This window comes from Sorghum bicolor, unplaced genomic scaffold, assembly GCF_000003195.3.
Source record: "Sorghum bicolor cultivar BTx623 unplaced genomic scaffold, Sorghum_bicolor_NCBIv3 super_41, whole genome shotgun sequence".
NCBI classification, from domain to species: domain Eukaryota; kingdom Viridiplantae; phylum Streptophyta; class Magnoliopsida; order Poales; family Poaceae; genus Sorghum; species Sorghum bicolor.
This window is the reverse complement of record NW_018396416.1, coordinates 1-14,053: the sequence shown is the minus strand read 5'-3', so window position 1 is coordinate 14,053 and position 14,053 is coordinate 1.

Sequence of the window (14,053 nt, the reverse complement as noted above, 5' to 3'; positions counted from 1 at the left end):
CACCTATCTTTCATCAAGATTAGCACTATCTCCAAACAGACCGAACCGAGCTTTCACTTTAGCCTCTTCACCTAGGAGTACCATCGGGAACTTCCACAACGGTTTCAGAGCCTATAGTGCACTGGGCACAAACCATGCAACTATCTTGCACCGAAACTAATACTATCTCTAACTGGACCGAAGCGAGATTCCATATGATACACTTCATCTAGTAGTTCCATCGAGTGCATCTACAGTTCCATCAGGTGTGTCCAAATTGATTTCTGAGCATATGGTATGTTCCATGCAAACCGTGCACCTATCTTGCATCAAGATTAGAACTATCTCCAAACAAACAAAACCAAGATTCCACATGAGCCTCTTCACCAAGGAGTTTCTTAACCTATGGTGCATTAGGCACAAGCCGTGTACCTATCTTGCACCAAAACTAATACTATCTCGAAAGAGACCGAAGTGAGATTCTATATGACACACGTCATCTAGGAGTTCTATTGGTTGCTTCCAAATATAAAGCATATGGTACGTTCGATGCAATTCGTGCACCTATCTTGCATCAAGATTAGGACTATCTCCAAACAAAGCAAACTGAGCTTCCACTTGAGCCCCTTTACCCAGGAGTATCATCGGGTGCATCCAAAATGGTTTCTTAGCCTATGATGCATTAGGCGCAAACTGTGTACCTATCTTGCACCAAAACTAACTTTGTGTCCAAACAGACCAAAACAAGATTCTATATGACACATGTCAACTAGGATTTCTACTGGGTGCGTCCAAATGGATTTCTTTGCATATGGTATGTTCCATGCAAACCGTGCACCTATCTTGCATCAAGATTAGCACTATCTCCAAACAGATCGAACCGACCTTCCACTTGAGCCTCTTCACCTAGGACTATCATTGGGTGCTTCCATAATGTTTTTTGAGCCTATGGTGCATTATGCGCAAACCATGCACCAATCTTGCACCTAAACTAACACTGTCTCCAAACAGATTGAAGCGAGATTCCATATAACACACATGATCTAGGGGTTCTATCGGGTGCGTCCAAATTGATTTCTGAGGATATGGTACGTTCCATGCAAACCGTACTCCTATCTTTCATCAAGATTAGCACTATCTCCAAACAGACCGAACCGAGCTTTCACTTGAGCCTCTTCACCTAGGAGTACCATCGGGAACTTCCACAACGGTTTCTGAGCCTATAGTGCACTGGGCACAAACCATGCAACTATATGGCACCGAACTAATACTATCTCCAACTGGACCGAAGCGAGATTCCATATGATACACTTCATGTAGTAGTTCCATTGGGTGCATCTACAGTTCCATCGGGTGTGTCCAAATTGATTTCTGAGCATATGGTATGTTCCATGCAAACCGTGCACCTATCTTGCATCAAGATTAGAACTATCTCAAAAAAGACAGAACCAAGATTCCACATGAGCCTCTTCACCAAGGAGTACCATCGCGTGCTCCAAAATAGTTTCTTAGCCTATGGTGCATTAGGCACAAACCGTGTACCTATCTTGCACCGAAACTAACACTATCTCCAAAGAGACCAAAGTGAGATTCTATATGACACACGTCATCTAGGAGTTCTATTGGGTGCTTCCAAATATATTTCGAAGCATATGGTACGTTCGATGCAATTCGTGCACCAATCTTGCATCAAGATTAGCACTATGTCCAAATAAAACAAACTGAGCTTCCAGTTGAGCCCCTTTACCCAGGAGTATCATCGGGTGCATCCAAAATGGTTTCTTAGCCTATGATGCATTAGGCACAAACTGTGTACCTATCTTGCACCAAAACTAACTCTGTCTCCAAACTGACCAAAGCGAGATTCTATATGACACATGTTATCTAGGAGTTCTATTAGGGTGCGTCCAAATGGATTTCTTTGCACATGGTATGTTCCATGCAAACCGTGCACCTATCTTGCATCAAGATTAACACTATCTCCAAACAGATCGAACCGACCTTCCACTTGAGCCTCTTCACCTAGGATTATCATTGGGTGCTTCCATAATGGTTTTTGAGCCTATGGTGCATTATGCGCAAACCATGCACCAATCTTGCACCTAAACTAACACTGTGTCCAAACAGATTGAAGCGAGATTTCATATAACACACATGATCCAGTAGTTCTATCGGGTGCGTCCAAATTGATTTATGAGGATATGGTACGTTCCATGCAAACCGTACACCTATCTTTCATCAAGATTAGCACTATCTCCAAACAGACCGAACCGAGCTTTCACTTGAGCCTCTTCACCTAGGAGTACCATCGGGAACTTCCACAATGGTTTCTGAGCCTATAGTGCACTGGGCACAAACCATGCAACTATCTTGCACCGAAACTAATACTATCTCCAACTGGACCGAAGCAAGATTCCATATGATACACTTCATCTAGTAGTTCCATCGAGTGCATCTCTAGTTCCGTCGGGTGTGTCCAAATTGATTTCTGAGCATATGGTATGTTCCATACAAACCGTGCACCTATCTTGCATCAAGATTAGAACTATCTCCAAACAAACAAAACCAAGATTCCACATGAGCCTCTTCACCAAGGAGTACCATCGCGTGCATCCAAAATAGTTTCTTAACCTATTGTGCATTAGATACAAACCGTATACCTATCTTGCACCGAAACTTACACTATCTCGAAAGAGACCGAAGTGAGATTCTATATGACACACGTCATCTAGGAGTTTTATTGGTTGCTTCCAAATATATTTCTAAGCATATGGTACGTTCGATGCAATTCGTGCACCTATCTTGCATCAAGATTAGCACTATCTCCAAACAAAGCAAACTGAGCTTCCACTTGAGCCCTTTACCCAGGAGTATCATCGGTTGCATCCAAAATGGTTTCTTAGCCTATGATGCATTAGGCGCAAACTGTGTACCTATCTTGCACCAAAACTAACTCTATCTCCAAACAGACCAAAGCGAGATTCTATCTGACACATGTCATCTAGGAGTTCTATTGGGGTGCGTCCAAATGGATTTCTTAGCATATGGTGTTCCATGCAAACCGTGCACCTATCTTGCATCAAGATTAGCACTATCTCCAAACAGATCAAACTGACCTTCCACTTGAGCCTCTTCACCTGGACTATCATCGGGTGCTTCCATAATGGTTTCTGAGCCTATGGTGCATTATGCGCAATCCATGCACCAACCTTGCACCTAAACTAACAATGTCTCCAAACATATTGAAGCGAGATTCCATATAACACACATGATATAGGAGTTCTATCGGGTGCGTCCAAATTGATTTACGTTCCATGCAAACCGTACACCTATCTTTCATCAAGATTAGAACTATCTCCAAACAGACCGAACCGAGCTTTCACTTTAGCCTCTTCACCTAGGAGTACCATCAGGAACTTCCACAACGGTTTCTGAGCCTATAGTGCACTGGGCACAAACCATGCAACTATCTTGCACCGAAACTATTACTATCTCCAACTGGACCGAAGCGAGATTCCATATGATACACTTCATCTAGTAGTTCCATTGGGTGCATCTACAGTTCCATCGGGTGTGTCCAAATTGATTTCTGAGCATATGGTATGTTCCATGCAAACCGTGCACCTATCTTGCATCAAGATTAGAACTATCTCCAAACAGACAGGACCAAGATTCCACATGAGCCTCTTCACCAAGGAGTACCATCGCGTGCGTCCAAAATAGTTTCTTAGCCTATGGTGCATTAGGCACAAACCGTGTACCTATCTTGCACCGAAACTAACTCTATCTCCAAAGAGACCGAAGTGAGATTCTATATGACACACGTCATCTAGGAGTTCTATTGGGTGCTTTCAAATATATTTCGAAGCATATGGTACGTTCAATGCAATTCGTGCACCTATCTTGCATCAAGATTAGGACTATCTCCAAACAAAGCAAACTGAGCTTCCACTTGAGCCCCTTTACCCAGGAGTATCATCGGGTGCATCCAAAATGGTTTCTTAGCCTATGATGCATTAGGCGCAAACTGTGTACCTATCTTGCACCAAAACTAACTTTGTGTCCAAACAGACCAAAACGAGATTCTATATGACACATGTCAACTAGGATTTCTACTGGGTGCGTCCAAATGGATTTCTTTGCATATGGTATGTTCCATGCAAACCGTGCACCTATCTTGCATCAAGATTAGCACTATCTCCAAACATATCGAACCGACCTTCCACTTGAGCCTCTTCACCTAGGACTATCATTGGGTGCTTCCATAATGTTTTTTGAGCCTATGGTGTATTATGCGCAAACCATGCACCAATCTTGCACCTAAACTAACACTGTCTCCAAACAGATTGAAGCGAGATTCCATATAACACACATGATCTAGGGGTTCTATCGGGTGCGTCCAAATTGATTTCTGAGGATATGGTACGTTCCATGCAAACCGTACTCCTATCTTTCATCAAGATTAGCACTATCTCCAAACAGACCGAACCGAGCTTTCACTTGAGCCTCTTCACCTAGGAGTACCATCGGGAACTTCCACAACGGTTACTGAGCCTATAGTGCACTGGGCACAAACCATGCAACTATATTGCACCGAACTAATACTATCTCCAACTGGACCGAAGCGAGATTCCATATGATACACTTCATCTATTAGTTCTATCGGGTGCATCTACAGTTCCATCGGGTGTGTCCAAATTGATTTCTGAGCATATGGTATGTTCCATGCAAACCGTGCACCTATCTTGCATCAAGATTAGAACTATCTCCAAACAGATCGAACCGACCTTCCACTTGAGCCTCTTCACCTAGGATTATCATCGGGTGCTTCCATATTGGTTTCTGAGCCTATGGTGCATTATGCGCAAACCATGCACCAATCTTGCACCTAAAATAACACTGTCTCCAAACATATTGAAGTGAGATTCCATATGACACACATGATCTAGGAGTTCTATCGGGTGCGTCCAAATTGATTTCTAAGAATATGGTACGTTCCATGCAAACCGTACACCTATCTTCATCAAGATTAGCACTATCTCCAAACAGACCGAACCGAGCTTTCACTTGAGCCTCTTCACCTAGGAGTACCATCGGGAACTTCCACAACGATTTCTGAGCCTATGGTGCACTGGGCACAAACCATGCAACTATCTTGCTCCGAAACTAATACTATCTCCAACTGGACCGAAGCGAGATTCCATATGATACACTTCATCTAGTAGTTCCATCGGGTGCATCTATAGTTCCATCAGGTGTGTCCAAATTGATTTCTGAGCATATCGTATGTTCCATGCAAACCGTGCACCTATCTTGCATCAAGATTAGAACTATCTCCAAACAGACAGAACCAAGATTCCACATGAGCCTCTTCACCAAGCAGTACCATCGCGTGTGTCCAAAATAGTTTCTTAGCCTATGGTGCATTAGGCACAAACCGTGCACCTATCTTGCACCGAAACTAACACTATCTCCAAAGAGACCGAAGTGAGATTATATATGACACACGTCATCTAAGAGTTCTATTGGGTGCTTCCAAATATATTTCTAAGCATATGGTACGTTTGATGCAATTCGTGCGCCTATCTTGCATCAAGATTAGCACTATCTCCAAACAAAGCAAATTGAGCTTCCACTTGAGCCCCTTTACCCAGGAGTATCATCGGGTGCATCCAAAATGGTTTCTTAGCCTATGATGCATTAGGCGCAAACTGTGTACCTATCTTGCACCAAAACTAACTCTATCTCCAAACAGACCAAAGCGAGATTCTATCTGACACATGTCATCTAGGAGTTCTATTGGGGTGCGTCCAAAAGGATTTCTTACCATATGGTATGTTCCATGCAAACCGTGCACCTATCTTGCATCAAGATTAGCACTATCTCCAAACAGATCGAACCGACCTTCCACTTAAGCCTCTTCACCTTGGATTATCATCGGGTGCTTGCATAATGGTTTCTGAGCCTATGGTGCATTATGCGCAAACCATGCACCAATCTTGCACCTAAACAAACACTGTCTCCAAACAGATTGAAGCGAGATTCCATATGAAACACATGATCTAGGAGTTCTATCGGGTGCGTCCAAATTGATTTCTGAGAATATGGTACGTTCCATGCAAATCGTGCATCTATCTTGCATCAAGATTAGCACTATCTCCAAACAGATCGAACCGACCTTCCACTTGAGCCTCTTCACCAAGGATTATCATCAAGTGCTTCCATAATGGTTTCTGAGCCTATGGTGCATTATGCGCAATCCATGCACCAATCTTGCCCCTAAACTAACACTGTCTCCAAACAGATTGAAGCGAGATTCCATATGACACACTTGATCTAGGAGTTCTATTGGGTGCGTCCAAATTGTATCTGAGAATATGGAACGTTCCATTCAAACCGTGCACCTATCTTGCATCAAGATTAGAACTATCTCCAAACAGACAGAACCAAGATTCCACATGAGCCTCTTCACCAAGGAGTACCATCGCGTGCGTCCAAAATAGTTTCTTAGCCTATGGTGCATTAGGCACAAACCGTGTACCTATCTTGCACCGAAACTAGCAGTATCTCCAAAGAGACCGAAGTGAGATTATATATGACACACATCATCTAAGAGTTCTATTGGGTGCTTCCAAATATATTTCAAAGGATATGGTACGTTCCATGCAATTCGTGCACCTATCTTGCATCAAGATTAGCACTATCTCCAAACAAAGCAAACTGAGCTTCCACTTGAGCCCCTTTACCCAGGCGTATCATCGGGTGCATCCAAAATGGTTTCTTAGCCTATGATGCATTAGGCGCAAACTTTGTACCTATCTTGCACCAAAACTAACTCTGTCTCCAAACAGACCAAAGCGAGATTCTATATGACTGATGAGGACATCAATACCAGCGATACATCCTCTCCAACACAACCTATAGCTGGTCCTACATCTCCGACACAACCTATAGCTGGTCCTACATCCTCTCCGACACAACCTATAGCTGGTCCTCTTACTCGTGCTCGTGCCCGTCAACTCAACCTTCAAGTAAGTTCAGTTTTGAACTCTTGTCAATCATATTTAGACAATGGAGACACGTGCACTTTCGTGTTGCTCAGGAATAGTGGACAAGATCAGCAAGGGAAGGTTCAACTGCATTCAGAATTTGAGGCAACACCAACTTCAAGGGCTGATTGAATATGGGAAGAGTGATAACTTAACAAAGGTGATTGGAGATCAGGTCCAAGCCTCCACAACATCCTCTATCAAGTTACCACGTCGCTTCTAAAGCAAGGAAACAAAGAGTCCAAACCCAACACGTTTTGGGAGTTGGGTTCGGACTGGAAAATAACTCTAACTTGTATGGATCACCACGGCGTCATATGGACTCCAACTGGGACGTTCCTATACTTGTTGGAAAGCTCATGAAGTCTACTTTCCAATGGGTCCAACCACATATCTATGCAGCGTATGAGTCGGGCGCAGTCCTTGTTTTCGTGCCGACACCTTTTTCTGTTTTGGTGCTGCGTCACCCTATTTTGGACCAATGGCCCATGTATCAAGTTGAGTCCATTAGGGACGCGTCCTAGGGTTGGAGGACGACTCTAGCACCCCTTTGGTCATCCTCCCCTCTATTTATTTACATCTAGAGCCGCCATGAACAACTGGGTTTTGTTTAGATCAAGTTTAGCCTTCGCTACTTGCTTGTAGGCGCGCGTGCAGGATCAGCCGCCCGTTTCCTTGTCTTCGGAACCCCATTGTTGATTCAGATTCAGTTTGAAACCTTCAATTCATCTAGCAAATTCAGTGCTTGTTTCCTCGTTCTTGCTAGTTCTTCGATTGCTTGCAGGACGGGAGCCCTAGGGGCTGGTTGTCGCGCTCCACAAGATCGTGACGGCTGTTGGACGTGGTGTATCGGTTGCTAAGGCGCGGTCTTGAGGGCTGTAGTCAGGCCGTGAATGTCATCTCCGTCCACTAATCGAGTTATCCAGCGCCTCTCATCGAAAGATCAGGCCAAAAACCCTAGCGGGTTCGCACCAATGACACATGTCATCTAGGAGTTCTATTGGGGTGCGTCCAAAAGGATTTCTTAGCATATGGTATGTTCCATGCAAATCGTGCACCTATCTTGCATCAAGATTAGCACTATCTCCAAACAGATCGAACCGACCTTCCACTTGAGCCTCTTCACCTAGGATTATCATCGGGTGCTTGCATAATGGTTTCTGAGCCTATGGTGCATTATGCGCAAACCATGCACCAATCTTGCACCTAAACTAACACTGTGTCCAAACAGATTGAAGCGAGATTCCATATGAAACACATGATCTAGGAGTTCTATCGGGTGTGTCCAAATTGATTTCTGAGAATATGGTACGTTCCATGCAAATCGTGCACCTATCTTGCATCAAGATTAGCACTATCTCCAAACACATCGAACCGACCTTCCACTTGAGCCTCTTCACCTAGGATTATCATCAAGTGCTTCCATAATGGTTTCTGAGCCTATGGTGCATTATGCGCAAACCATGCACCAATCTTGCACCTAAACTAACACTGTCTCCAAACAGATTGAAGCGAGATTCCATATGACACACATGATCTAGGAGTTCTATTGGGTGCGTCCAAATTGATATCTGAGAATATGGAACGTTCCATGCAAACCATACACCTATCTTTCATCAAGATTAGCACTATCTCCAAACAGACCGAACCGAGCTTTCACTTGAGCCTCTTCACCTAGGAGTACCATCGCGTGCATCCAAAATAGCTTCTTAGCCTATGGTGCATTGTGCACAAACCGTGTACCTATCTTGCACCGAAACTAACACTATCTCCAAAGAGACCGAAGTGAGATTATATATGACACACATCATCTAAGAGTTCTATTGGGTGCTTCCAAATATATTTCTAAGCATATGGTACGTTTGATGCAATTCGTGCACCTATCTTGCATCAAGATTAGCACTATCTCCAAACAAAGCAAACTGAGCTTCCACTTGAGCCCCTTTACCCAGGAGTATCATCGGGTGCATCCAAAATGGTTTCTTAGCCTATGATGCATTAGGCGCAAACTTTGTACCTATCTTGCACCAAAACTAACTCTGTCTCCAAACAGACCAAAGCGAGATTCTATATGACACATGTCATCTAGGAGTTCTATTGGGGTGCGTCCAAAAGGATTTCTTAGCATATGGTATGTTCCATGCAAACCGTGCACCTATCTTGCATCAAGATTAGCACTATCTCCAAACAGATCGAACCGACCTTCCACTTGAGCCTCTTCACCTAGGATTATCATCGGGTGCTTCCAAAATGGTTTCTGAGCCTATGGTGCATTATGCGCAAACCATGCACCAATCTTGCACCTAAACTAACACTGTCTCCAAACAAATTGAAGTGAGATTCCATATGACACACATGATCTAGGAGTTCTATCGGGTGCGTCCAAATTGATTTCTGAGAATATGGTACGTTCCATGCAAACCGTACACCTATCTTTCATCAAGATTAGCACTATCTCCAAACAGACCGAACCGAGCTTTCACTTGAGCCTCTTCACCTAGGAGTACCATCGGGAACTTCCACAACGATTTCTGAGCCTATGGTGCACTGGGCACCAACCATGCAACTATCTTGCTCCGAAACTAATACTATCTCCAACTGGACCAAAGCGAGATTCCATATGATACACTTCATCTAGTAGTTTCATCGGGTGCATCTACAGTTCCATCGGGTGTGTCCAAATTGATTTCTGAGCATATGGTATGTTCCATGCAAACCGTGCACCTATCTTGCATCAAGATTAGAACTATCTCCAAACAGACAGAACCAAGATTCCACATGAGCCTCTTCACCAAGGAGTACCATCGCGTGTGTCCAAAATAGTTTCTTAGCCTATGGTGCATTAGGCACAAACCGTGTACCAATCTTGCACCGAAACTAACACTATCTCCAAAGAGACCGAAGTGAGATTATATATGACACACGTCATCTAAGGGTTCTATTGGGTGCTTCCAAATATATTTCTAAGCATATGGTACGTTTGATGCAATTCGTGCACCTATCTTGCATCAAGATTAGCACTATCTCCAAACAAAGCAAATTGAGCTTCCACTTGAGCCCCTTTACCCAGGAGTATCATCGGGTGCATCCAAAATGGTTTCTTAGCCTATGATGCATTAGGCGCAAACTGTGTACCTATCTTGCACCAAAACTAACTCCGTCTCCAAACAGACCAAAGCGAGATTCTATATGACACATGTCATCTAGAAGTTCTATTGGGGTGCGTCCAAAAGGATTTCTTAGCATATGGTATGTTCCATGCAAACCATGCACCTATCTTGCATCAAGATTAGCACTATCTCCAAACAGATCGAACCGACCTTCCACTTGAGCCTCTTCACCTCGGATTATCATCGGGTGCTTGCATAATGGTTTCTGAGCCTATGGTGCATTATGCGCAAACCATGCACCAATCTTGCACCTAAACAAACACTGTCTCCAAATAGATTGAAGCGAGATTCCATATGAAACACATGATCTAGGAGTTCTATCGGGTGCGTCCAAATTGATTTCTGAGAATATGGTACGTTACATGCAAATCGTGCACCTATCTTGCATCAAGATTAGCACTATTTCCAAACAGATCGAACCGACCTTCCACTTGAGCCTCTTCACATAGGATTATCATCAAGTGCTTCCATAATGGTTTCTGAGCCTATGGTGCATTATGCGCAAACCATGCACCAATCTTGCACCTAAACTAACACTGTCTCCAAACAGATTGAAGCGAGATTCCATATGACACACATGATCTAGGAGTTCTATTGGGTGCGTCCAAATTGATATCTGAGAATATGGAACGTTCCATGCAAACCGTACACCTATCTTTCATCAAGATTAGCACTATCTCCAAACAGACCGAACCGAGCTTTCACTTGAGCCTCTTCACCTAGGAGAACCATCGGGAACTTCCACAATGATTTCTGAGCCTATGGTGCACTAGGCACAAACCATGCAACTATCTAGCTCCGAAACTAATACTATCTCCAACTGGACCGAAGCGAGATTCCATATGATACACTTCATCTAGTAGTTCCATCGGGTGCATCTACCGTTCCATCGGGTGTGTCCAAATTGATATCTAAGCATATGGTATATTCCATGCAAACCGTGCACCTATCTTGCATCAAGATTAGAACTATCTCCAAACAGACAGAACCAAGATTCCACATGACCCTCTTCACCAAGCAGTACAAAATAGTTTCTTAGCCTATGGTGCATTAGGCACAAACCATGTACCTATCTTGCACCGAAACTAACTCTATATCCAAAGAGACCGAAGTGAGATTATATATGACACACGTCATCTAAGAGTTCTATTGGGTGCTTCCAAATATATTTCTAAGCATATGGTACGTTTGATGCAATTCGTGCACCTATCTTGCATCAAGATTAGCACTATCTCCAAACAAAGGAAATTGAGCTTCCACTTGAGCCCCTTTACCTAGGAGTATCATCGGGTGCATCCAAAATGGTTTCTTAGCCTATGATGCATTAGGCGCAAACTGTGTCCCTATCTTGCACCAAAACTAACTCTGTCTCCAAACAGACCAAAGCGAGATTATGTATGACACATGTCATCTAGGAGTTCTATTGGGGTGCGTCCAAATGGATTTCTTAGCATATGGTATGTTTCATGCAAACCGTGCACCTATCTTGCATCAAGATTAGCACTATCTCCAAACAGATCGAACTAAGCTTCCACTTGAGCCTCTTCATCTAGGATTATCATCGGGTGCTTGCATAATCGTTTGTGAGCCTATGGTGCATTATGCGCAAACCATGCACCAATCTAGCACCTAAACTAACACTGTGTCCAGACAAATTGAAGCGAGATTCCATATGAAACACATGATCTAGGAGTTCTATCGGGTGTGTCCAAATTGATTTCTGAGAATATGGTACGTTCCATGCAAATCGTGCACCTATCTTGCATCAAGATTAGCACTATCTCCAAACAGATCGAACCGACCTTCCACATGAGCCTCTTTACCTAGGATTATCATCAAGTGCTTCCATAATGGTTTCTGAGCCTATGGTGCATTATGCGCAAACCATGCACCAATCTTGCACCTAAACTAACACTGTCTCCAAACAGATTGAAGCGAGATTCCATATGACACACATGATCTAGGAGTTCTATTGGGTGCGTCCAAATTGATATCTGAGAATATGGAACGTTCCATGCAAACCATACACCTATCTTTCATCAAGATTAGCACTATCTCCAAACAGACCGAACCGAGCTTTCACTTGAGCCTCTTCACCTAGGAGTACCATCGCGTGCATCCAAAATAGTTTCTTAGCCTATGGTGCATTGGGCACAAACCGTGTACCTATCTTGCACCGAAACTAACACTATCTCCAAAGAGACCGAAGTGAGATTATATATGACACACATCATCTAAGAGTTCTATTGGGTGCTTCCAAATATATTTCTAAGCATATGGTACGTTTGATGCAATTCGTGCACCTATCTTGCATCAAGATTAGCACTATCTCCAAACAAAGCAAACTGAGCTTCCACTTGAGCCCCTTTACCCAGGAGTATCATCGGGTGCATCCAAAATGGTTTCTTAGCCTATGATGCATTAGGCGCAAACTTTGTACCTATCTTGCACCAAAACTAACTCTGTCTCCAAACATACCAAAGCGAGATTCTATATGACACATGTCATCTAGGAGTTCTATTGGGGTGCGTCCAAAAGGATTTCTTAGCATATGGTATGTTCCATGCAAACCGTGCACCTATCTTGCATCAAGATTAGCACTATCTCCAAACAGATCGAACCGACCTTCCACTTGAGCCTCTTCACCTAGGATTATCATCGGGTGCTTCCAAAATGGTTTCTGAGCCTATGGTGCATTATGCGCAAACCATGCACCAATCTTGCACCTAAACTAACACTGTCTCCAAACAAATTGAAGCGAGATTCCATATGACACACATGATCTAGGAGTTCTATCGGGTGCGTCCAAATTGATTTCTGAGAATATGGTACGTTCCATGCAAACCGTACACCTATCTTTCATCAAGATTAGCACTATCTCCAAACAGACCGAACCGAGCTTTCACTTGAGCCTCTTCACCTATGAGTACCATCGGGAACTTCCACAACGATTTCTGAGCCTATGGTGCACTGGGCACCAACCATGCAACTATCTTGCTCCGAAACTAATACTATCTCCAACTGGACCAAAGCGAGATTCCATATGATACACTTCATCTAGTAGTTTCATCGGGTGCATCTACAGTTCCATCGGGTGTGTCCAAATTGATTTCTGAGCATATGGTATGTTCCATGCAAACCGTGCACCTATCTTGCATCAAGATTAGAACTATCTCCAAACAGACAGAACCAAGATTCCACATGAGCCTATTCACCAAGGAGTACCATCGCGTGTGTCCAAAATAGTTTCTTAGCCTATGGTGCATTAGGCACAAACCGTGTACCAATCTTGCACCGAAACTAACACTATCTCCAAAGAGACCGAAGTGAGATTATATATGACACACGTCATCTAAGAGTTCTATTGGGTGCTTCCAAATATATTTCTAAGCATATGGTACGTTTGATTCAATTCGTGCACCTATCTTGCATCAAGATTAGCACTATCTCCAAACAAAGCAAATTGAGCTTCCACTTGAGCCCCTTTACCAAGGAGTATCATCGGGTGCATCCAAAATGGTTTCTTAGCCTATGATGCATTAGGCGCAAACTGTGTACCTATCTTGCACCAAAACTAACTCCGTCTCCAAACAGACCAAAGCGAGTTTCTATATGACACATGTCATCTAGAAGTTCTATTGGGGTGCGTCCAAAAGGATTTCTTAGCATATGGTATGTTCCATGCAAACCGTGCACCTATCTTGCATCAAGATTAGCACTATCTCCAAACAGATTGAACCGACCTTCCACTTGAGCCTCTTCACCTCGGCTTATCATCGGGTGCTTGCATAATGGTTTCTGAAACTATGGTGCATTATGAGCAAACCATGCACCAATTTCTTGCACCTAAACGTG